General features: G+C 38.1%; 6 non-coding genes across 6 annotated transcripts; all 6 read right to left on the reverse strand.

The window, feature by feature from the left end:
* Positions 1 to 31: 31 nt before the first annotated feature.
* Positions 32 to 103, reverse strand: TRNAG-UCC (transfer RNA glycine (anticodon UCC)). The gene has a single exon. It is a non-coding gene; the product is annotated as a tRNA-Gly (tRNA).
* Positions 104 to 7,709: 7,606 nt separating this feature from the next.
* TRNAG-UCC (transfer RNA glycine (anticodon UCC)) lies at positions 7,710 to 7,781 on the reverse strand. The gene has a single exon. It is a non-coding gene; the product is annotated as a tRNA-Gly (tRNA).
* A 2,542-nt stretch (positions 7,782 to 10,323) lies between these two features.
* TRNAG-UCC (transfer RNA glycine (anticodon UCC)) lies at positions 10,324 to 10,395 on the reverse strand. Its single transcript has one exon. It is a non-coding gene; the product is annotated as a tRNA-Gly (tRNA).
* Positions 10,396 to 11,621: 1,226 nt separating this feature from the next.
* On the reverse strand, positions 11,622 to 11,693 carry TRNAG-UCC (transfer RNA glycine (anticodon UCC)). The gene has a single exon. It is a non-coding gene; the product is annotated as a tRNA-Gly (tRNA).
* Positions 11,694 to 12,935: 1,242 nt separating this feature from the next.
* On the reverse strand, positions 12,936 to 13,007 carry TRNAG-UCC (transfer RNA glycine (anticodon UCC)). The gene has a single exon. It is a non-coding gene; the product is annotated as a tRNA-Gly (tRNA).
* Positions 13,008 to 26,219: 13,212 nt separating this feature from the next.
* Positions 26,220 to 26,291, reverse strand: TRNAG-UCC (transfer RNA glycine (anticodon UCC)). Its single transcript has one exon. It is a non-coding gene; the product is annotated as a tRNA-Gly (tRNA).
* Positions 26,292 to 26,750: the final 459 nt, after the last annotated feature.

Here is a 26,750-nt window from a genome sequence, read left to right on the forward strand (position 1 = left end):
CTATGCCACCCAATTTAACATCATCAAAATATGCGATGGCCGGGAATCGAACCCGGATCAACTTCTTGGAAGGCAACTATGCTAACCATTACACCACCATCGCCATGCGCATCAACATTTTCAATAAGATATAAATACAGAAGAGAAGGAAATTTTTCAATTGTTCATTAAACCTTGAAAATCAGAATAATTTAAAGTGGAGAATGTGTAGAGAAATTTGTGATGATAGCCTCTTTAACCATGATCAGTATAACATGTGCGCAGTGACAGAGGCACGGGAACACTGCATTCTCTATTTTTTGAAGAAGCCGATTTATTTTATATTAATTGGTTGTTTTCATTAATAGAAGTGCCCGTTCTTCGCATGCAGAGAAGAGTATCCGACCTGCACAAAATAGAGTAATTTGGTTTGTCTAACTCGAGAGGCTTCTAAAGTACTGTAATTTTTGAACTTCCAGAATGTGTGATTCCCAATCCTCCAATGAATCGAAAAAGTCAACATCAAAGACCACAACAACACCAAACTTCTTACGCAATTAGGAATCCCATTTTTTTACAGTTTTGCATCGAATGCAAGCAAAAACTTTGCTTTACTTTGTGATAATTGGCAAAGCAATTATAATTGATTTTTGCTCATCTTGCGTTGCGTTACGCTCCGCAATTCTTACGAGGGTTGGTATGGAATAATGCTCTAAATCTGGTAAAGATAGATCTAGAAGTAAAAATGGGGGAACTGTGCGCAGCTAAGAAATTTCCATTATATTTGGAACACTTTTATTTGAGAAAATATGAATTGTAACTCAACACTTCTTCATATTTATGCTATTAAGTGAAAGCATTAAATTTAAAACCGTGTGTACGTGAGTAATGCAATATCTAATGCAAACGTGCGCTTGCACACAATTCCCCAACCTATGGGGTAATCATACGAAACGGCAAGGCAATGCCGCAAGGTAATAAATAATTCAGCAAATAAAAATGCACGCAGTTATATATTAGATTTTTTTTTAAAAAAAAACGTGGTTGACTTACAATTGTACGGAAGCCAATGGAATTCCAGTTTCAATACTGAAAATTTGAAAAAAATGATTAGGAAAAGCTGTTGTTTTCGCTTACAGTGCTCACACACGTAATTGTTTGCTGTATTGACATCAGTACACTCAGTATTTCTCCATCAACAGGAAAAATCACATCGATATCATTATATATTGTCTTTCCAAATACCATTACAAATTTTGAACCGTTCTTTAGTGTCTTTTACAATTAAAATACTGTTTTTTATCGATTCAAATTCTATGCCACCCAATGTATCATCATGAAAATATGCGATGGCCGGGAATAGAACCCGGATCAACTGCTTGGAAGGCAACTATGCTATCCATTTTTTTAAAATTACTTTCTATTTACATTATTTTCGAGTTACAGTGAGAAAGTTACATAATTTACAATTGTAATTACTTGCACACAAAAATGTGTATAAGGAAAACCGTTACATTATAATTACACAGAGTGACTATAGAAGAGATAATGAAGGTAATTGGCAAATAGTGTTTTCTTCCTTGGTGGGGGAAATTTACCATATTTTAGACACAGGAAGTCCTTGTACGTGTGATGTGCTTGAGGAGAACGAGGAGACGGAATATATTCAATGGTGTTTGCACTAAGCCAAACGACAGAATGATGTTTCTGTTGAGGAAAGTGTTTAAAAGCAGGTAACATAAGCATTTCAACAGTAATACAGTCAGAGCTGGTTTTACACAGGTATTGAATCATTTCACAATAGATTTTCAAACTGGTGTTGATCTGTTGCAAAGCGTGAGACGATGTTCCAACGTATCCACTTTTCCGCAGATATCACATCGATTGTCGTCTGTAATCTGGAGATGATGTCGTTTTCCCTAGTGTCTATGATGTTGTTAACAACCCTGTACCATAACGAACGAGCTGAGGTTGATAGAAAATTCAAGGAAATGTTCCTCCATATCTGTGTCCAATTCGTATTAGGTAAGTTGAAAGTTATGCGATGACAGTGACTGTTCTGTTGTTGTAATATCAACGTATACAGTTGTTTGATACTTTTAGGAAGATGTTGGGTGCCACTGGCAGACAAGTAAAAGTAAGTACATATAACGTCCGTAAAATACCAAAAGTCGGGAGGAATGAGAGGCAAACACACAGGTAATGTTCCATCATTGGTATCAACTAGAGAGGAAAGTAATGTACTGCTGAGTTGGTCTCCAATACCTTGTATATTATGGAATCCTCTGTAGTAGAATAAAGCTTTTATTTTACTTTCAACATGTATCAAGTTCAGTCCTCCTTCATGATAGGGCAAACAGGTAGCTGGATAGCGCACTCGAAAAATCATACCTGCCCACAAAAACCAGTTACCGATGCTTGTAAATTTGTGAATATAAAGTTTAGGCATAGGCAAAATTTGACATATGTACCACAGCTTAGAAAAGGCATAAGTGTTCACAAAATACACACGAGATATCAACGAAAGTGGACGATATTGGTGCTGATGTAAAACAGATCTGACCCTCAAGAAAACATCTTCAAAATTTTTAGAAATGCTCTCATGAAAGTTGCAGGAAAAATAAATGCCCAATACTTTGAGAACTGGCACCACTGTCGGGAAATGGTCATATGAATTTGTAGAACCATTCCCTAAGGGCATGAGTTTAGTTTTCGCTCGATTAAAAGTGCGCCTGAATGATCACAGTACTGTTGAACACAATCTTCAACTAGTTCTAAATCCTGTGGGTCCCGAAGAAATACAGTTACGTCATCAGCAAAACTACACACTTTGACAGAAACAGTGCAGATATGAAGACCCTGGATACGTTGATTGATGCTGTATAGTAAAGGACATATAGAAATTATGAATAGACTCATACTTAATGGACAGCCTTGCCTGACACTACGTTTTATGGCAATAGGAGTGGTCAGAAACCCGTTGACTTTTAGTTTTGACTGTGCAGCATCATACAAAACTCGAATCCAACGGATAAATAAGTCGTCTACTCCCATATGTTGCAACAAAGACCACAAATAATTGTGATTTACACGATCAAATGCCTGGTTGAAATCTAAGGCAAGCAAGGCATGACTAGTATTGTGAGACTGGTAATTCGCAATAGCATCACGCAGAGTTTGTAGCACGTGGTAAATTTTCTTATCACCTCCTCGGGCATACTGAAATGGTCCAGCAAGAATTTCAATAAATGGAAGGAGTCTATTGTTCAAACAACGAGCAAGTAATTTGTAATCGCAATTGAGAAGAGTTATGGGTCGATAGTGAGTAACATTTGTAGGATGTGCTTGTTTGGGTATAAACACTGTAACGCCAGGAGTACGATACAGTTTCTGTGGATTGTCGCTGAAATATTCGTTAACTAGAGAAGTTAGTAACTCACCAACGAGGGGAAAAATTTAATATACCATTCTGCAGGTATTCCATCTAGTCCTGGAGATTTTCCTTTAGGAGCTGCCATGACTGCTCGTTGTACATCTTCAATAGTAAATGGGCACACTAGAAATTGACGTGCTGTATCATCAAGAACACAAGACGGTGGTGTGAAAGATTCCTCAGGCATTGTATTAACTTCAGAAAGACCATAAAGGTTCTTGTAATACAACAAAAATGCACTTTTAATGGGGGCAAGATCTTCATGAAGTTGCCCTTCCTCATCACGAATGTGATGGATCCATTTGCCTTGGCCTCGTTTCATTTCACGAAGTACATGATATAATGATGGTTCTTCTTCAGCATCTACTAGGGGAACCTTGCTTCTAATCTTGAGTCCACCTACACGTTGGCGATTCAAATTTAAAAGCAATGCTTGATAACGTTTAACCTGAGGTAACATGGACAAATCAGAAACAGCAGCACATCGAGCTTCTCGTAAGCATCTGTTATAAAAGTAAAGCAATTTGTGAAGGTCGCGAGACTTTTCGGAGGAGTACCAACGGCAGAAACTCGCAAATCGTGGTTTGAAGTAAGTATGCCACCACTCTGTAACAGTGGGAAAATATTTCCTCTGCCTAAGCCAGTATTGCCATTTTGATTGAAATTCAGCACAAAAGTGTTCGTCTTCCAGTAACGATATATTTAATTGCCAGTAACCTCTACCTCGTTCAACAGTTAGATTATTTAAAGAAAAAGTTACAACATAAGCAGAGTGATCAGAAAAGGAAGTATGCACAATTTCCACTTGTTGGATACACGGCACCATTGGTGGGGAGACATATATACGGTCAAGGCGTGATGCACTTTGATAGGATAGGTACGTATAATCACGAGCCTGTGGCCTCAGACATATCCATGTATCTTGTAAATGAAGTCCAGTCACTAATTTCTGGAGGGCATGACTGAAATTAAAGCCTGGGGTTTGATCTTCAGGCCGTAAAACGCAATTATAATCCCCTGCCACAATTAATCTATCAACATTAGGTCCTAGTGTAAGAGCTACATCCTGGGAAAAGAAGGAATTTCGATCGGTTCGAGCATGTGAGCCACTCGGAGCATAAAGGTTGACAACATTGATATCTCCTAGTTTACCACTTAGTATGCGACCAGACGGGTGACACACAGGAGAAGAGAAACGAGTGGAAGATCTGAAAGCAATTGCTGTACCTGTACCACTATTGTTAAAATTATTTTCGACTATGTATGATGGACTTAGATTCAGGTCCGGTACACCAACTTCTTGGAAAAGAGCAACATCAATTCCTTCACTTCGTAGAAAATCACAGAGTGCAAATTTCTTGACGGGGCTTTGTAAATTGTTAATATTAATTGTAGCTATTTTAAGCAACATCACATTGGCAAATGCACACAAAGACCAATAAAAAATAAAGTTCTTGAAATAAAATAGCAAAAATAGCATAGCAACTAACATAGGAAGTAATTAAACAAAATTTAGAAGATATAAATAGCATAGAGTAAACTTGACCTAATTAATAAAAAAGAAACTAACATAGCTGAACCCAGTGTAAACTTAACCCAATAAAAATACAACTTACAAGAGAAAGAATTACAGCATAGCAGCACCTCCTTTAGACATGCTAGAAATATTTGCGTCAGTTTCAGACTTTTTGAACAACTTTTGACTCAATTCGTTCCTTTTTGTACGTTTGCGACGAGTACGGGTTTCTTCGGTAATTGCACTTAAGTCTGTGATAGGAGAATCAACCTGTATGTCACTAGACTGAGTAGACATGGTGTGATCAGTTGCATTGTTATCAGGGAAGTCATTCCGCTCTTGGGAACCAGGGAAACTGCAAACCTTACCATCACTTTCTGTAGAATACAACTTATCAGAAGAAACTTCTTGCTCACTAGGTATAATCGTCATGTCATGTGCAGAATGAGATGGAGGGACTTCCGTTGAAATGTGTACCTCTTGTGCTGGAGATAACGGTAGCTGCGGATCATGATCACAGTTAACTGGCTCCTCAGTAAGAATACCATTAGATGTATTTATTTGAACTCCTGACGAAAGAGGATTCATATTGCTTGTCTCACACACGGAACTTGATAGTACTGGAAAATTATTTTCGTCAAAGGTAGGCATACTGGGGTCAGGTGGGCAAGAAACTATATTTGATGCCTTCTTCCTGTTCCGAGATGGAACTGGAATGCTATCAAATTTAGGCATAAGAGTAGCTGGAGGATCACTATTTTTAATTGTAGGAGCGACTTTTCCAGCATAACTGTTAGGATCACTGGGTACGCGAAGAGGACAATTGGAATACATATGTGCACCATTACACCTGAGACAGGTCCGTATCTGATTAGGGTAGGTTACACAAAACTTTTGCCCTTGAATAACTACAAAAGATGGAATAGGTTTTTTAACTTCCATACGTATTAGCTTACGTCCCGTTCGTATTGGGTACACATGTTCGACAGAATACATTTCATCAGAGATGTTAGATATGACACCATAGTCACTAAGTACTTTTCGAATGTCTGAATCTCCAAGTTCCATTGGAGTACATAACAACTTAATAGTCACAATTTGAACATCAGCACACGAAACTGCGATTGTGTGTTTACCATTGGTATCAGTATAATACACAGTTCCATCAGAAGTACGCAAAACATTTTCACATAAATCTTCCGTACGAAGTTTCACAAACAAAAATTTACTATAAACGTCCATTTCTATGCTTAATACATCATCAACAGAAAATCGGAAATTATCACTGAGCCACTGTTGCAAGGTTAAGTTACTTGGCCGCTCCGAAACACCACCAAAATCATATTTTAAGGTATTTACTCTTTTTAACGACATGATGTATTCAACTAAATCAGTCACGAAGACAAACACAACAAGAAAAGAAAAAAGACAGCAAACTTGATTGCTAAGGAAAGCAACGCTGAAGGCAAACACGTCAGAGCTTGTTGCACAGAGCGAAGACACGTCTACTCACTTCAAAAAGCAAACACAGTATGTCCATTGCATCACCATCGCCGTGCGCATCAACATTTTCAATAAGATATAAATGCAGAAGAGAACGAAATTCTTGAATTCTTCATTAAACCTTGAAAATCAACATAATTTAAAGTGGAGAAAATGCAGAGAGATTTGTGATAATAGCTTCTTTAACCATGATCAGTATAAGATGTACGCAGTACCAGAGGCACGGGAACACTACATTTTCTAACTTTTGATGAAGCCGGTTTATTTTATATTAATTGGTTGTTTTCATTAATAGAGGTGCCCGTTCTTCGCATGCAGAGAAGAGTATCCGACATGCAACAAATAGAGTAATTTGGTTTGTCTAACTCGAGAGGCTTCTAAAGTACTGTAATTCTTGAACCTCAAGAATGTGTGATTCCCAATCCTCCAATGAATCGAGAAAAGCAACATCATCACAAACAACAACAAAAAAGTTCTTACACAATTAGGGACACCACTTTGTAACGGTATGCGTCAAACGCAAGCAAGATCCGGCTTTAGTTTGCGATAATTGGCAAAGCAATTATAATTGATTTTGGCACATCTTGCGTTGTGTTACGCTCCGCAATTCTTACGAGGGTTGGTATGGAATAATGCTCTAAATCTAGTAAAGATGGATCTAGAGGGAAAAGTGGGGAAACTGTGCGCAGCTAAGAAATTTACATCATATTTGGAACACTATTTTATTTGAGAAAATATGATATGTAGCCCAGCGCTTCTTCATATTTATACTATTAAGTGAAAGAATTAAATTTAAAACCGTGTGTACGTGAGTAATGTAATATCTAATGCAAACGTGCGACTGCACACAATTCCCCAACCTATGGGGTAATCATACGAAACGGCAAGGCAATGCCGAAAAGTAATAAATAATTCAGCAAATAAAAATGCACGCAGTTATATATTAGATTTTTCTTTTTAAAAAAAGTTGAAGGTGGTAGACTTCCAATTGTATGGAAGCCAATAGAATTCCAGTTTCAATACTGAAAACTGAAAGAAAATGATTAGGAAAAGTTGTTGTTTTCGTTTACAATGCTTACACACGTAATTGTTTGCTGTATTGACATCAGTACACACAGTATTCCTCCATTAAAAGCAGAAATCACATCGATATCATTATACGTTGTCTTCCCAAATATCATTACAAATTTTGCAACTTTCTTTAGTGTCTTCTACAATTAAAATACTGTTTTGTATCAATTCTAATTCTATGCCAACCAATTTATCATCATCAAAATATGCGATGTCCGGGAATCGAACCCGGATCAACTGCTTGGAAGGCAACTATGCTAACCATTACACCACCATCGTCGTGTGAATCAACATTTTCAATAAGATATAAATGCAGAAGAGAAGGAAATTCTTGAATTGTTCATTATACCGTGAAAATCAGCATAATTTAAAGTGGAGAATGTGTAGAGAGATTGGCGATGATAGCCTCTTTAACCATGATCAGTATAAGATGTACGCAGTAACAGAGGCACGGGAACACTGCATTCTCTATTTTTTGAAGAAGCCGATTTATTTTATATTAATTGGCTGTTTTCATTAATAGAAGTGCCCGTTCTTCGCATGCAGAGAAGAGTATCCGACCTGCAAAAAATAGAGTAATTTGGTTTGTCTAACTCGAGAGGCTTCTAAAGTACTGTAATTTTTGAACCTCCAGAATGTGTGATTCCCAATCCTACAATGAATCGAGAAAAGCAACATCATCACAAACAACAACAAAAAAAAAGTTCTTACACAATTAGGGACACCATTTTGTAACGGTATGCGTCAAACGCAAGCAAAATCTGGCTTCAGTTTGCGATAATTGGCAAAGCAATTATAATTGATTTTGGCACATCTTGCGTTGTTTACGCTCCGCAATTCTTACGAGGGTTGGTATGGAATAATGCTCTAAATCTGGTAAAGATGGATCTGGAGGGAAAAGTGGGGGAACTGTGAACAGCTAAGAAATTTACATCATATTTGGAACACTATTTTATTTGAGAAAATATGATTTGTAGCTCAGCGCTTCTTCATATTTATACTATTAAGTGAAAGCATTAAACTTCAAACCGTGTGTACGTGAGTAACGCAATATCTAATGCAAACGTGCGCTGCACACAATTCCCCAACCTATGGGGTAATCATACGAAACGGCAAGGCAATGCTGCAAGGTAATAAATAATTCAGCAAATAAAAATGCACGCAGTTTTATATTAGATTTTTTTTTAAAAAAACGTGGTTGTCTTACAATTGTAGGGAAGCCAATGGAATTCCAGTTTCAATACTGAAAATTTGAAAAAAAAAAAAGATTAGGAAAAGCTGTTGTTTTCGTTTACAATGCTCACACACGTAATTGTTTGCTGTATTGACATCAGTACACTCAGTATTTCTCCAACAACAGGAAATATCACATCGATATCATTATATATTGTCTTTCCAAATACCATTACAAATTTTGCAACGTTCTTTAGTGTCTTTTACAATTAAAATACTGTTTTGTATCGATTCTAATTCTATGCCACCCAATTTATCATCATCAAAATATGCGATGGCCGGGAATCGAACCCGGATCAACTTCTTGGAAGGCAACTATGCTAACCATTACACCACCATTGCCGTGCGCATCAACATTTTCAATAAGATATAAATGCAGAAGAGAAGGAAATTCTTGAATTGTTCATTAAACCTTGAAAATCAACATAATTTAAAGTGGAGAAAGTGTAGAGAGATTTGTAATGATAGCTTCTTTAACCATGATCAGTATAAGATGTACGCAGTACCGGAGGCACTGGAACACTACATTTTCTAACTTTTGATGAAGCCGGTTTATTTTATATTAATTGGTTGTTTTCATTATTAGAAGCGCCCGTTCTTTGCATGGAGAGAAGAGTATCCGACCTGCAACAAATAGAGTAATTTGGTTTGTCTAACTCGAGAGGCTCCTAAAAAACTGTAATTTTTGAACCTCCAGAACGTGTGATTCCCAATCCTCCAATGAATCAAAAAAGTCAACATCAAAGACCACCACAACAACAACAACAACAACAAACTTCTTACGCAATTAGGAATCCCATTTTGTTAGAGTTTTGCATCGAATGCAAGCAAAATCTGTGCTTTAGTTTGCGATAATTGGCAAAGCAATTATAATTGATTTTTGCACATTTTGCGTTGGGTTACGCTCCGCAATTCTTACGAGGGTTGGTATGAAATAATGCTCTAAATCTGGTAAAGATGGATCTAGAGGGAAAAGTGGGGGAACTGTGCGCAGCTAAGAAATTTACATCATATTTGGAACGCTATTTTATTTGAGAAAGTATGATTTGTAGCCCAGCGCTTCTTCATATTTATACTATTAAGTGAAAGCATTAAACTTAAAACCGTGTGTACGTGAGTAATGCAATATCTAATGCAAACGTGCGCTTGCACACAATTCCCCAACCTATGGGGTAATCATACGAAACGGCAAGGCAATGCCGAAAAGTAATAAATAATTCAGCAAATAAAAATGCACGCAGTTATATATTAGATTTTTTTTTTTTTTTTTAAAAAAAGTTGAAGTGGTTGACTTACAATTGTACGGAAGTCAATGGAATTCCAGTTTCAATACTGAAAATTGAAAGAAAATGATTAGGAAAAGCTGTTGTTTTCGTTTACAATGCTTGCACACGTAATTGTTTGCTGCATTGACATCAGTACACACAGTATTCCTCCATTAACAGCAGAAATCACATCGATATCATTATACATTGTCTTTCCAAATGTCATTACAAATTTAGCAACTTTCTTTAGTGTCTTGTACAATTAAAATACTGTTTTGTATCGATTCTAATTCTATGCCACCCAATTTATCATCATCAAAATATGCGATGGCCGGGAATCGAACCCGGATCAACTGCTTGGAAGGCAACTATGCTAACCATTACACCACCATCGCCGTGCGCATCAGTATTTTCAATAAGATATAAATGCAGAAGAGAAGGAAATTCTTTAATTGTTCATTAAACCTTGAAAATCAACATAATTCAAAGTGGAGAAAGTGTAGAGAGATTTGTGATGATAGCCTCTTTAACCATGATCAGTATAAGATGTACGCAGTAACAGAGGCACGGGAACACTACATTTTCTAACTTTTGATGAAGCCGGTTTATTTTATATTAATTGGTTGTTTTCATTAATAGAAGTGCCCGTTCTTCGCATGCAGAGAAGAGTATCCGACCTGCAAAAAATAGAGTAATTTGGTTTGTCTAACTCGAGAGTCTTCTAAAGTACTGTAATTTTTGAACCTCCAGAATGTGTGATTCCCAGTCCCACAATGAACCGAGAAAAGGAACATCATCAAAAACAACAACAAAAAAAAAGTTCTAACACAATTAGGGAGACCATTTTGTAACGGTATGCGTCAAACGCAAGCAAAATCTGGCTTTAGTTTGCGATAATTGGCAAAGCAATTATAATTGATTTTGGCACATCTTGCGTTGTTTACGCTCCGCAATTCTTACGAGGGTTGGTATGGAATAATGCTCTAAATCTGGTAAAGATGGATCTGGAGGGAAAAGTGGGGGAACTGTGAACAGCTAAGAAATTTACATCATATTTGGAACACTATTTTATTTGAGAAAATATGATTTGTAGCTCAGCGCTTCTTCATATTTATACTATTAAGTGAAAGCATTAAACTTCAAACCGTGTGTACGTGAGTAACGCAATATCTAATGCAAACGTGCGCTGCACACAATTCCCCAACCTATGGGGTAATCATACGAAACGGCAAGGCAATGCCGCAAGGTAATAAATAATTCAGCAAATAAAAATGCACGCAGTTATATATTAGATTTGTTTTTTTTTAAAAAAACGTGGTTGTCTTACAATTGTAGGGAAGCCAATGGAATTCCAGTTTCAATACGGAAAATTTGAAAAAAAAAAGATTAGGAAAAGCTGTTGTTTTCGTTTACAATGCTCACACACGTAATTGTTTGCTGTATTGACATCAGTACACACAGTATTTCTCCAACAACAGGAAATATCACATCGATATCATTATATATTGTCTTTCCAAATACCATTACAAATTTTGCAACGTTCTTTAGTGTTTTTTACAATTAAAATACTGTTTTGTATCGATTCCAATTCTATGCCACCCGATTTATCATCATCCAAATATGCGATGGCCGGGAATCGAACCCGGATCAACTGCTTGGAAGGCAACTATGCTAACCATTACACCACCATCGCCGTGCGCATCAACATTTTCAATAAGATATAAATGCAGAAGAGAAGGAAATTCTTGAATTGTTCATTAAACCTTGAAAATCAACATAATTCAAAGTGGAGAAAGTGTTGAGAGATTTGTGATGAAAGCTTCTTTAACCATGATCAGTATAAGATGTACGCAGTACCGGAGGCACTGGAACACTACATTTTCTAACTTTTGATGAGACCGGTTTATTTTATATTAATTGATTGTTTTTATTATTAGGAGTGCCCGTTCTTCGCATGGAGAGAAGAGTATCCGACCTGCAACAAATAGAGTAATTTGGTTTGTCTAACTCGAGAGGCTCCTAAAGTACTGTAATTTTTGAACCTCCAGAACGTGTGATTCCCAATCCTCCAATGAATCGAAAAAGTCAACATCAAAGACCACAACAACAACAACAACAACAACAACATACTTCTTACGCAATTAGGAATCCCATTTTGTTACAGTTTTGCATCGAATGCAAGCAAAATCTGTGCTTTAGTTTGCGATAATTGGCAAAGCAATTATAATTGATTTTTGCACATTTTGCGTTGGGTTACGCTCCGCAATTCTTACGAGGGTTGGTATGAAATAATGCTCTAAATCTGGTAAAGATGGATCTAGAGGGAAAAGTGGGGGAACTGTGCACAGCTAAGAAATTTACATCATATTTGGAACGCTATTTTATTTGAGAAAGTATGATTTGTAGCCCAGCGCTTCTTCATATTTATGCTATTAAGTGAAAGCATTAAACTTCAAACCGTGTGTACGTGAGTAATGCAATATCTAATGCAAACGTGCGCTTGCACACAATTCTCCAACCTATGGGGTAATCATACGAAACGGCAAGGCAATGCCGCAAGGTAATAAATAATTCAGCAAATAAAAATGCACGCAGTTATATATTAGATTTAAAAAAAAAAAAAGTTGAAGGTGATTGACTTACAATTGTACGGAAGCCAATGGAATTCCAGTTTCAATACTGAAAATTGAAAGAAAAAGATTAGGAAAATTTGTTGTTTTCGTTTACAATGCTTGCACACGTAATTGTTTGCTGTATTGACATCAGTACACTCAGTATTCCTCCATTAACAGCAGAAATCACATCGATATCATTATACATTGTCTTTCCAAATATCATTACAAATTTTGCAACTTTCTTTAGTGTCTTCTACAATTGAAATACTGTTTTGTGTCGATTCTAATTCTATGCCACCCAATTTATCATCATCAAAATATGCGATGGCTGGGAATCGAACCCGGCTCAACTGCTTGGAAGGCAACTATGCTAACCATTACACCACCATCGCCGTGCGCATAAGCATTTTCAATAAGATATAAATGCAGAAGAGAAGGAAATTCTTGAATTGTTCATTATACCGTGAAAATCAACATAATTTAAAGTGGAGAAAGTGTAGAGAGATTTGTGATGATAGCCTCTTTAACCATGATCAGTATAAGATGTACGCAGTAACAGATGCACGGGAACACTACATTTTCTAACTTTTGATGAAGCCGGTTTATTTTATATTAATTGTTTGTTTTCATTAATAGAAGTGCCCGTTCTAAGCATGGAGAGAAGAGTATCCGACCTGCAACAAATAGAGTAATTTGGTTTGTCTAACTCGAGAGGCTTCTAAAGTACTGTAATTTTTGAACCTCCAGAATGTGTGATTCCTAATCCTCCAATGAATCGAAAAAGTCAACATCAAAGACCACAACAACAACAACAACAACAACAACAAACTTCTTACGCTATTAGGAATCTCATTTTGTAACGGTTTGCATCAAATCCAAGCAAAATCTGTGCTTTAGTTTGCGATAATTGGCAAAACAATTATAATTTATTTTCACATCTTGCGTTGTGTTACGCTCCGCAATTCTTACGAAGGTTGGTATGGAATAATGCTCTAAATCTTGTAAAGATGGATCTAGAAGTAAAAATGGGGGAACTGTGCGCAGCTGAGAAATTTCCATTATATTTGGAACACTTTTATTTGAGAAAATATGATTTGTAGCTCACAAGGGAACCTTCCGAAAATGATAGTTGCAATGAAAGATGTGACCTATACCAATTGAAAGAGCTGTAACAGAGATGAGGATTCCCAAAAAATTAGCTGCCCATGGCAATAGGTTGAAGAAATATAAGGGGTGGAAGTTCGGGAAACAGCAAGGTTGGACAAAGGGGGAAAAGTGCAAATTCCGCAAAATAAGGGGGGCACAGCAAAATACAATGCTGACAAGTGATGTATAGAAAGAGACTTGCCACAATAGGGAACAAATGAAGGCCACCAGTGGGGTTAACAGTGTTGCCAACTGCAATGAAAAGTACATGTTTTGCAAAGAGCACTATATGAAGTGAGTGCAATATTCAGTGTCAATCTGTCATGTAGAACATAAGATATGACGTGTATAATCAGTGGTACAATCTAACAAAAGAAATAGAAAAAACAGAAGTACGAAAATACGGAAAAGACGGAGTTGGCCATAATGCGCTACATTTGATCACGAGCTGTGCATATTAGAATGAACAAAACAAGAAAGGACTAACTATGCAGGAAACTGACGTACCTGAAGACGAAAAGAAAAACGAGTTCCAAAGTTGGCAACACTGATCATGAAAATCCGGACAATTCTAATATAGTTAGGCCACTCGCTTCACAAAAAGAAAATTCCGGCAACAGGCATTAGTCTTCGCATCATTTGTGCATGCTCGTCAACATTGTACGTGTAATTGTTCGATGAGACAATCGTCCAAACACAAGATATATTTGCAGTGAGCACAGCGGAACATTGCCAATCCGGTATACATGGTACACTGATCGCCTGTGAATGTCTCGAAACAGTACTCTAGAGGTGTCGGAACCTTTGGTAATCTTTCTATCACATATCCGCACCTGTAGAAAGCAAACATAATCAAAGGCTTGAATAAACACGCCTTAACCGTAAACTGGTAATGGGTTAAGGCTTGAAGTTTCAGAAAATTCTCGCGGGACCAAATGTTAAAGTGAGTATCTGATAACACAAGCTCTGTAACGTAGCGCACGAAGTTCTTGTATGGTCTAAAAAAATAAACATCAAATGGTTGTATCAGACCCGTACAACCAGGAGGGATCAGCTCAACTTTGAAATTCACTCCGGATGGTACATGCTCGTAGAGCAAGTTGGTGTCTTTGTTCGCTGTCCAAGAATCAACAAGTAGCACAACATCAGTTAGGTTTCTTTCTGTCAAACTTGGCCAAAACACGTTAGCATAAAACACACTTAAATCACTCTTCCGCATGTTTGCGGTTGTATTTGGGAAGGCCTTAAAATTAGGAAGAATTGACAAAAAGTCAAAATGGCCGCCAGAAATATCTGCTCGGTGAGAAGAACAACGTGCATTTTTGGCGGCCATTTGGAAACCCGTGCTTCATATAGCAAATGTTTCTTATAGGCGGTGTTGCATCTATCCAAAGAAATATCATCCGCTCCCTGTTCCCATTTGAAATGTTGCGTTTGACCCCTCGAGCCTTATGATAGGGGCCCTGTGGGACTTGCTTCTTACAAACTTTTCTTGGCCCTCGACATGAGTACATTCCTATGCAATTGAATTTGCAACATCTCTTTTCGCTTCGCAGCAATTTGAGATCACAATGTTCGATGCCATGTTAAGACACAACATATATTTGTGGCGGCCATTTTGAAAACCATGCTTCATGTTTCCTATAGCAAATGTTTCCTATAGGTATTGTTGCACATTCCATGATCTATCGAAAGAGGCACCACTCGGTCCTTGTTGCCATTTGAAAGTTTGAAGTTCGCTCCTGGGGCCCTATGATGGGGATCCTGTGGGCACTTGCTTTTTACAGACTTTTATCACCCCCTGACATTGGTACATCCCTGCACAACTGAATCCGTCACATTTTTGTTCGTTTCTCAAATCTTTCAGGTCACAAAGTTTGGTGGGACACCCTGTATATTCCCACATACGATCCAATCATGACATAATGTTCACTATTTTTATTATCGGTTGTTGACTTAACTCAATCATTTCATGTTCCCCGACTTGACATTGCCTCAATCACTCCAGCATTGATGCATTCCGAGTGATGCCTGTTGCCGGAATTTTCTTTTTGTGAAGCGAGTGGCCTAACTATATTAGAATTGTCTGGATTTTCATGATCAGTGTTGCCAACTTTGGAACTCGTGTTTCTTTTCGTCTTCAGGTACGTCGGTTTCCTGCATAGTTGGTGTTTTCTTGTTTTGTTCATTCTAATATGCACAGCTCGTGATCAAATGTAGCGCATTATGGCCAACTCCGTCTTTTCCGTATTTTTCGTATTTCTGTTTTTTCTATTTTCTTTTGTTAGATTGTACCACTGATTATACACGTCATATCTTATGTCCTACATGACAGGTTGACACTGAATATTGCACTCACTTCATATAGTGCTCTTTGCAAAACATGTACTTTTCATTGCAGTTGGCAACACTGTTAACCCCACTGGTGGCCTTCATTTGTTCCCTATTGTGGCAAGTCTCTTTCTATACATCACTTGTCAGCATTGTATTTTACCTTGCCCCCCTTTTTTGCGGAATTTGCAATTTTCCCCCTTTTTCCAACCTTGCTGTTTCCCGAATTTCCACTCCTTCTATTTCTTGAACCTATTGCTATGGGCAGCTAATTTTTTGGGAATGCTCATCTCTGTTACAGCTCTTTCAATTGGTATAGGTCACATCTTTCATTGCAACTATCATTTTCGGAAGGTTCCCTTGTCAGCTCTTCTTCATATTTATGCTATTAAGTGAAAGCATTAAACTTAAAACCGTGTGTACGTGAGTAACGCAATATCTAATGCAAACGTGCGCTTGCACACAATTCCCCAACCTATGGGGTAATCATACGAAACGGCAAGGCAACGCTGCAAGGTAATAAATAATTCAGCAAATAAAAATGCACGCAGTTATATATTAGATTTTTTTTTTTTTTAAGAAATAGTTGAAGGTGGTTGACTTACAATTGTACGCAAGCCAATGGAATTCCAGTTTCAATACTGAAAATTGAAAGAAAATGATTAGGAAAAGTTGTTGTTTTCGTTTACAATGCTCACACACGTAATTGTTTGCTGTGTTGACATCAGTACACTCAGTATTTCTCCATTAACAGGAAAAATCACATCGATATCATTATACATTGTCTTTGCAAATATCATTACGAATTTTGCAACGTTCTTTAGTGTCTTCTACAATTAAAATACTGTTTTGTATCGATTCAAAGTCTATGCCACCCAATTTATCATCATCAAAATATGCGATGGCCGGGAATCGAACCCGGATCAACTTCTTGGAAGGCAACTATGTTAACTCCTCTTGGGTGGGGGCCTGGCCACAGCTATTATATCTAAAAGTGCTATAAGGCAATAAACATTTAAATGTAATATTTGGTCTAGGAATTAATTCGTGCGGGTGGACAAGAGATGGCGCAACGAACGGAGCGTCCCACAGTTCCGTGTATCCACACATGTGTTGCAAACCCCTGTCATCGCGTATCGTTCGTAGTATAGGGCAGTGGATTAAAGCGTCAACAACACCAGTTTGTAGTTAAGTGAACATGGCGCAATTTGTGCTTGATAAAGTGTTTTTGCGGAGTGTCCTGCTGCATTACTTTAACATGCAGAAAAGTGCGACTGAAAGTCATCGTATTTTGGTGGAAGTGTATGGTGACCATGCTCTAGCTGAGCGAACGTGTCAGAAGTGGTTTGCACGGTTTAGAAGTGGTGATTTCGGCTTGGCAGACCAAGAGCGAGCTGGACAGCCAAAAAAATTTCAAGACGAAGAATTGACAGCATTGCTCGAGCAGGATTCGTGTCAAACGCAGGAACAACTTGCAGCAGCATTAGGCGTTGATCAAACAACAGTCTCCAAACGCTTGAAAGCCATGGGAATGATTCAAAAGATGTCACATTGGGTTCCACATGAATTGAAAGACAGAGACGTTGAAAGACGAAAAACCATTTGCGAATTCGTGCTTCAACGACAGAGCAGAAAGGGGTTTCTGCATCGAATTATTACGGGTGATGAGAAGTGGATCCATTACGAGAATCCTAAACGAAAAAAGGCCTGGGTGAAACCAGGTGAACCAGGTCCATCACAACCAAAACGAGATATTCACTGTGCAAAGGTTATGCTGTGCATATGGTGAGATATGAAAGGTGTGGTGTACTATGAGCTGCTGCAATCGGGTGAAACTATGAATGGAGAACGTTATCGACGACAATTAATGCGTTTGAAGCAAGCTCTGGCCAGAACACGACCAGAATGGGAGAACAGACATGATAAATTTATTGTTCAACATGATAACGCTCGCCCACATGTCGCAAAACCGGTCAAAACCTATTTAGAAAATGTCGGATGGGAAGTTTTACCCCACCCGCCGTATTCACCAGACGTTGCTCCTTCGGACTACTACTTGTTCGATTGCATGAACAACGATTTGATTGGACAGCGGTTTACTTCTTCAGAAGATATCGAAACATGGGTCTCTGACTGGATCGCTTCCAAGGATGAGGACTTCTTTCGCCACGGAATCCGTACATTGCCTGACAGATGGGCGAAAGTGGTGGCTAGCGATGGACAATATTTTTCTTAAGGTATTTATGTATTTTGTGTTTGTACTACAGCTTCAATGTGTGCGTACCAACCGCACGAATTAATTCCTAGACCAAATACATCTTTTTAAAAAAATACAAAAATCAGTAGTTCTGAATACCTGTTATAAGATCAGGAAATTCTTTGAAGAACTCTTTCAATAATCAGCATTCTAGTGGGATTTCATGTGATTCGGGCCTCATGTTAAGCTGTAGGTCTATGTCTCATATAGTCTCGCTGCTGAAAGGGACGCGAAGCTTTAATCAATCAGGTAACCAAGTAACCCAATAATCAGCACTTGCTAAAGACGGCAGCAGATTAAGATAAAACCAGTTTAAACCGAGATAATAATAATAATATAATAATTCAAATCATGGTAACTCGTCTGTTCCACCCCTGTTTCCAGACTTTCAAAACCGAAGTAAAATGATATGGGAATTCACGAGTAACTTTCCTGGTCTTTTAATCATTCAAAAGATCTTGAAAGTGAATGTGCGCGTGTGAAATTGGAGAAAAAAAAGTGCGTGCGATAGCCGGGAATCGAACCCGTATCATCTGCTTGGAAGGCAACTATACTAATCATTACACCACTTTTTTTTTTTTTTTTTTTTTTTTAATTTTCATTTGATTACATTACAGGAACTTATAACATCTCAGTGCATATATTCATTATACAAGATTCGTAAGTAGTGAGCAAAATATTTGTTTTCGCACTGTACAGAAAATCTTTTACAAGCATTTTTCAGAAAAATAATGTAATCAGACATATTGCCACACGGATACGTATCCATGATATAGAAAAGTGATTGTCCAATTAGCCAGGTGACAGTATTGTGTTTGGTGATCGGAAAGAAACGATAGTCGGGAAACAGTATATACTGAGGTTCAAACACAGTTGCATGTAAACGGCAAATGACACTTAACATTCTTGTTAACGTTCTCCAGATATCAGGTGATTGAGCACAGAATTGCAGTCTGTGTTCAATCGTATCTGGTTGATCACACCGTTGACACATATCCGTTTGTAGTACTCCAATACGTTTTAATTTAACATTAGTAGGAACAAGCTCATTCACAATCATATACCAGGTACTCCTTACCTGCGTTGACAGAGTGACATTGTGCACATTATGCCATATCATTTTCCAGTTTTTTGTGGGAAATTTTTGCTGAACGTGCGGAACCATTTCGTTGTACAGAGGTGCAAGTAAGTACTGACCCATAATTTTTACATTGAAATAATTGGTGGGATCCAAGAGAGGTAGATACGACCAACTTTGCACGCATTCTTTAATATACACAGGGGCGTCTTTGAGGGATTCCATATTAGGGGGGTTGGGTGCTGGAAATGAGACCATCCAGCACGAAAGCCACTGATGTGTAATACTGTCAGGAAATTGATATTGCTTATAGTTGTTGGTTAAGAAAAACGCCTTACATTTCTCACGTATCGAAATGAGCTGTAAGCCCCCTTGTTTCCAAGGTAGAATAAGGGTATTACGTGTGACACGAAAATAAAGTCCTGCCCAAATAAACCAACCAATAACAGAATGAAGTTTTCGAAGATAGAGGTCCGATATCGGATATATGTGAGCGTAATACCATAATTTTGCACACAAATAACTATTTACATACCAAATACGTTGGATAAGGTCTAATTTGCGTAATTTTTGTTGGAGACACAGCCCGCGCACAGTATTCAGTAATGGATCCCAAATTCGTTCATAATGGATACTGTCACTATTCGAAAATATAACACCCAATATTTTAACTTGATCTACCACTTCAACAGTTGAGAAGGGCTCTGGAATGCCATCCATTTTCCAGTTATGAAATGCCAACACTTTTGTTTTAGAGAAATTGATACGTTCACCACTAATATCACTGAATTGTCGTAATTGGGCAATAATATAGTGAAACTGTTGTAATGTCGTGCAACTAATATTCACATCATCAGCATAGGCCGTGACGGAGAGATTTTGCAGGTCGTGAAGCGGAGGTTGGATATACGCAGCCAACTTATATAAGAGAGGTTCAAGAGCAAGCCCAAAAAGAAACATGGACATTGGACAACCCTGGCGGACTCCGCTGTTCAGGGAAATGGACTGAGTGAGAAAACCATTTATCTGTAGTCGAGCAGTCGCCGTGCTATACAGTTGCTGGATAATATTAAGGAAGCTAAGCGGAAATTTATATGCGCTGAGCACTGCAAAAAGATAATCATGTGATAAACGATCAAAGGCATTTTGAAAGTCCAATGACAGAAGACAGGCCGGTTTTCTGGCAAAAAGAAAGTATCCTACTACATCGCGAATCTTCGTAAGTGCATAATACACATTCTTTTCTTTATTGAGCGCTGCTTGAAAAGGACTAATTTTATCAGCAAAGAGATTGCGCATGCGCTGCACTAAAAGTTTGGTGAACAATTTTAAGTCGGTATTTAACAAGGTTATGGGCCTATAGTGTGTTTCATCTGTGGCGTCTGTAGATTTTGGAAGAAATATCACGTGACCCTCATTTTGTAGAAAGTGAGGAGATCGTAATAGTTCATTATAGAGGGCAACCATGTCCTTCCCGACTATATCCCAATACTTTTGATAGAATGCATACGATAATCCATCTGCCCCAGGACTGGAATCACTATTACACTGAGCCAGCGTCCTACTTATTTCCTCTTCTGTGATAGGCGACATCAAGCACTGGCGCTCCCTGTCCGACAGGACGGGAAGGGGGAGATTCAGATATTGCTGGTATCCATCTTGAGGTGCCTCTTGTTTAGCGTACAAGTTTCTGTAGTGATCGAAGAATACCTGCTGTATCTCGGGGAGGGACGTGATCGTTCGATTATCATGCTTAATTACGTCAATAACCTTAGCAACGCGACGTTTATGTTGAGCCATGTAATGATACAGGGTAATATGTTCATCGGGAAGACAACCACCGGGAGGCAGGCGATGGGCATATTGTCTGACCGAAGTAGCTTGGATTTGTTTGATCCAAGCCTTCGTTTTGTTAATGGCTATCATATTTTGCTGTGAACTGGGGAGGAACCACAACTCCTGGAGAGCTCGATACAGATATGCGAGACTTTCTCGTTTTTCTCTTTGTACTTCAGCACCTTGCCATTTAAAAAAACTCTGTATTTTCGGCTTAACGTATTTAACCCACCATTCATTTAAAGTTGGATAGTAATGACGTTGCCTGAGCCAGTACTCCCATTTCAGACGAAAGATACATTTCGTTTCAGCATGATTAAGTAATTGATTGTTTAATTTCCACTCAGTCTTTCCGTAAGTAACCGAAACACCGAGATTGTACTTGCATGTCCAGAGTATTGCTGCGTGATCACTGAATGGTATAATCCGTAAATGAATATCGGTGACAGAAGCTATTAAGTCAGGTGTTGTATGACATCGATCAATGCGACTAGACATATTTTGAGTCTTATATGTAAACTGAAGATCCTGGCGGTGTTGTACCCAAGCATCCTTGAGTTTGAGGGAGGAAATTAATTGTTGGAGAGCAGGGGAAGGAATGAACTTCGAGGTAGTGTCTATCCCACGATTCACAACATTAAAGTCCCCAGCCAATATTATTTTTGTGGGAATAGTGGGAAATAGGGGTAAAATGTCTTCATTGTAAAACTGTTCCCTTGCATTCCTATTATTTGAACCACTCGGGGCATAAATGTTAATCAGAGTTAGATCATCACAAGTTATTGCTATACCCCTGCCAGATGGAAGATACACAACATTCCTAACCTCGACACCTCTTTTACACAAGATGGCAGTACCTCGGTGCTGAGGGCCCACGTTCACATAGGCTCTATACATAGGGAGGAAGTCAAAATTCTGAAACGCTACTTCTTGCAGTAATATGAAGTCAGCCGATGTTTGCATGATAAAACGACGTAATAGAGTACGATTACTATCACTAGAAATCCCTCGAATATTTAACGAGATATAGGATCGTGACGTGGAATTAGGAATTGCTTGCATATACAATGTATAAACAATTAAAATAAGTAAATAAACAATACAGGGCAAACACTTCCCTGTGAAACCTTGGACTTCCCGACACATTAGTAAACACTATGGTTATGTTCATAGAATGTAAACACCAGCGATAAAGACGTATTGTGGATCGAAGGACAATAGGAGATTCTCACCTCTAAAGTATAAACAAGTAACACTCCTGCCCTTGAAGAGGAAGGAAGCCTTGACATGGAACACTTGCTTTGACCGTCGCGTGAGACATTTGTGTTAATCTACAGGTATACACGGAGCAAACGTGTTATTCATTGACTATTGCTATGTTGTCACGTGCCACTGGTGCTGGCAGCGATACAGTCGGAGAATTCCACACAGACAACTCACTTGTTTTCGATGCATTGTCTTGCAACCTTTTTGTTTTCCTTTTTTTGAAAACTGGGTCACTCACTACAGCCACTGAAGGGGAAGAAGGAACTACCACAGTGGAGGGGGAGGGGGAAGGAGAGCTAACAGACTCTTCTTGTTTTTGTGGGCACTCAGACGAAGAAACATTATGCACAGCGTGTTGTGGCTCTCGTAGTTGTATAGGGTGCTCACAGGTGACACTACTATCTTGTTTCCGTTCCTCTGGTTCTGTTGTGGCAAGTGATTCAGAATGACTTGAAAGAGGGGGGAAGTCCTTATCAGCATGGAGATTAACATCCTCGGCAACTGAAGTGTTTTCCAAGTCCATATTGTGGGCATTAGGCTCATTAGTCATGGTTTTTGCACTAAAAGATGGATAAAAGTTCGGAGTGGGGGGCATTTTTCCAGTAGAAAGTTCGGTCATCTTAAATCCAGTAACGGGAACTGAAGGCATCTGAGCTTTTGTTTTGCGAGGGCAAGAACTTGCGACGTGGTTAAGAGCCAAACAAATGAAGCACGTGGGTGGTTGACCTTGATACATCACAGTAGCACGACAACCCCGTACCACAATTTTTGAGGGAATATGTTTTCCTAAACACATTTGCACAATACGATTGCCATTGTAAATGGGAAAAGGGAGGGTATTCGACCACATTTCTTCATTTATGGACATGATCTTTCCAAAGGGACAAAGCACAGCACTAAGTTCATCGTTACTAATTTCCATCGGGAGATCCAAAATGCGTACACGAGTGTACTGGATACTAGCATTTGAAAGTTTGACCTGACTTACTGTTCCATTTTCATGTCGAAAATCCAGTGATTCCGGGTGTCGTCGTAAAAATGTGTCAACATTCTCTTGCGATTTAAATTTCAAATACAAGCTATAATCATCATTGTGAAGTTGAATAGCTTCAAGATCGTGTATTGATAACTGTAACTCATTAATTAACCAAGTCTGGATGAGCGCAACCGAAGGCCGGATATTTCGTGTCGTCTTGTCAAATGCAAGCCGCACAGTATTTTTCCGAAGGTTATTCATGGCAAGAAAAAACAAAACGGAGTACTATGTTCAATAAACTGCTTGTCACTGGTATGAACTGTTAGTTTTCACTGGTACACTGGAGTTCCTACTACTGAGAAAACACGACTGAGTACAGTAAACGAAACACTCAAACAATTTCAACGAACGTAAGAATCTCGTTGAGATCGGAGGCACACCACAGCGATGTTCACTACACCGCTGCTCACGGCAAACTCACCACCATCGCTCTGTGTAACAGTGGCTTTCTTAAAATTAGAAGCAAAGAAATTTTCGAATTTTTCAGCGAACGGTGTGAAAACATAATTAAAGTGATGGAAACAGATGTGAGTTCTTGGGTCTTTTGCACAAGATGTTATTTACACTGAGCATAACCACAAAAAATATAGCTATAAATACAGAGTTGTTTGCTTAAACTGTCATCTAATGCTGTAGAGACTCGACTCGGATATTATTAGTAACTTTTTATTCCTTCCGTTTACTGCAGGCAATTACCATTTCTTCAGTAATTAAATTTCTGAGATTGAGTTTCAACTTTTTGTTTATTTCTTTCTCTTTTTCATTCCCCTAGTAGCAAAAAAGCTTTCGGCCAATTGGCACGTGCTTGGCTTTTGGCTTTCTACGCTTGCACTTGAAACGCATGCTTTCATACAATCTGCCTTTTTTTGTACTTACCAGGGGCGGATCCAGGACGGACTTCTGTGGGGGGGCGGTGGATTGTAATACTGTTGCTTAGAGCTACTTTTAAGAGCGTCAAAAAATAAACTATATGTTTTATTTATATATAAAATAAAAAAAGTTTCCTCTTCGGGGGGGGGGAGGACGATCCCTGGATCTGCCTCTGGTACTTGCAAGCGATGCTTTAGACTCTTCGGAGAGCGTCATAGCATCACTGACTGTTCATTGGCTAATGACTTGATTTGACTTGTAAAACGCTTGCGTTAAGCTTGAATTAAACACTAAATGCAAGATTTAACGCATGTAATTTCATTACTGGAATCCAGCTTGCGACGTCCTTGCACGTTTTCCAATCAAGCTGGATGCAAGCTTGGCAGACTTCCAATTCAAGCTTACACCAAGCGGTTTGCAAGTTGTCTTTGCTACTAGGGTCGTTTTGTACAGTGCATGGGAATATTCACGTTATCTTTTGGCAGCATAATCTGGATTTTTTAAATGAGAAATTGCATTTGAACACACCAACAAATAGTCAGGTAATTAGGCATGCGCACGAGACGAAACGAGACGAGACGAGACAAGACAAGACAGAATTTTCATGACAAAATTCAAGTCAAGACCAACTCTTTCAATAAAGAAATATACATTTTTCGATGCGAGACATCACTTTTACAGCACATTTTCGAGACAAGACAGCCTCAAAATCTTGTCCTATGCGTGTCCCTTATCTGACTCTCAAATGGGCACAGCTTCTTCCATGTTACCTTGTTATCGATAAACAAGATTAACAAGTTGTTATCTGTCAATAGAAGAACTTTCTTCAAGTCATCATAAGAAGAGGTGTCATGAACCATTGGGGAACGGTTGTCGCTACTTCCATATAACCTACTGTACCTCGTTATGAATAAGCAACAAATTAGGGATGCTTACGAGACGAGACGACACAGAATTTTTGTGACAAAATTCGAGTCGAGACACAGCTCTTCCAATAAAGAAATATACATTTTCGAGTCTAGACATCATTTTTACAGCACATTTTCGAGAAGAGACAGCCTCAAATCTTAGTGTGCATCTCTAGACAGGTTGAATAACATAGAATTTAAATAAAGTTATAAAAAAAAAGTGTGAAAAGTGTATATTAAGAGGAATTGAGTGTACAACGAAAACAAAACAAAGTTACCCAAAAGATTCAATTTACAGGTTTCAACTATACCTACAAAGTTCTACTTATTCCTAGAGCAAGAAAAAGTACACCGACTATAATACTTTTCTGTAAGCCAAAATTTGGAATTCTACAGATTCAGATGTTCTTAATTTGTACTTAGGTGCTATAACGTCATCTTGGAGTTAACGGGAGTATTACAATTACTTCCATCAGCTCAAGCAATAAATTATTTCCCATAAGATCATTCTTGTTATTATTATTATTATTATTATTATTATTATTATTATTATTATTATTATTATTATTATTATTATTATTATTTTACACTCATAAAGGGTGTCTAAAATGATATGGAATTGATTGTGAACAAGTATTTTAGGGGCGGAGGGATCAAAAGATTGTGATCTTGGCCAATAATTAGTTTTTGGTTCAGGGGCCATATAATTTTTGAACGGTCTCTGAAACAAGTTTTCGTATTTTGTATAGAATAAGGACATGCTGAGTTAACTGCTAGTTTTGGTTTGGCTACACTGTATGTAGTTCTCCAAATATAAGGGGTACAAGAAAATTTTTAATTGAAATATATTGGATCATTTGATCAAAAATTACAACGTACGATGGTCGGGAATCGAACCCGGATCAACTGCTTGGAAGGCAACTATGCTAACCATTACACCACCATCGCATTGATTTGTTAGGTTTTCGTAAGATGACTTGGAAGAGAAAAATATTACTTAGTTGTTCAGCACAGAGCGTGAAATCAGCTTAATTAAAGTGAAGAAAACGTAAAAAGACGCGTATCAGATAATGGCTCTTTTAACAATTTTGTGTATAAGATGTAATGTTCATTAACAGAGACTCAGGAACATTATTCTCTTTAAATGTTGATGAAAGTGACTGGTTTTACATGATTTATACTTTTATTTATTACAGAAGTACTTTGTTCTTAATTACATTAAACGGCCATGATTTATTCACCCTACATAAGAAATACCCTTAAAATTGTTTCAAGACTAATATGATCAATGCATCCTTTTCAAATTATTCGTCTAAAATGGTGGTTCCCAATTTTGTTTATATTGCGCCTGCCTTTGTAAACCCTGCATATTTTATGTTCACCGTTCTTCTCGGTCATTGGACATGC

The sequence above is a fragment of the Thermobia domestica genome, chromosome 10 (genome assembly GCF_964235325.1).
Source record: "Thermobia domestica chromosome 10, izTheDome1.hap1.1, whole genome shotgun sequence".
Lineage (NCBI taxonomy): Eukaryota > Metazoa > Arthropoda > Insecta > Zygentoma > Lepismatidae > Thermobia > Thermobia domestica.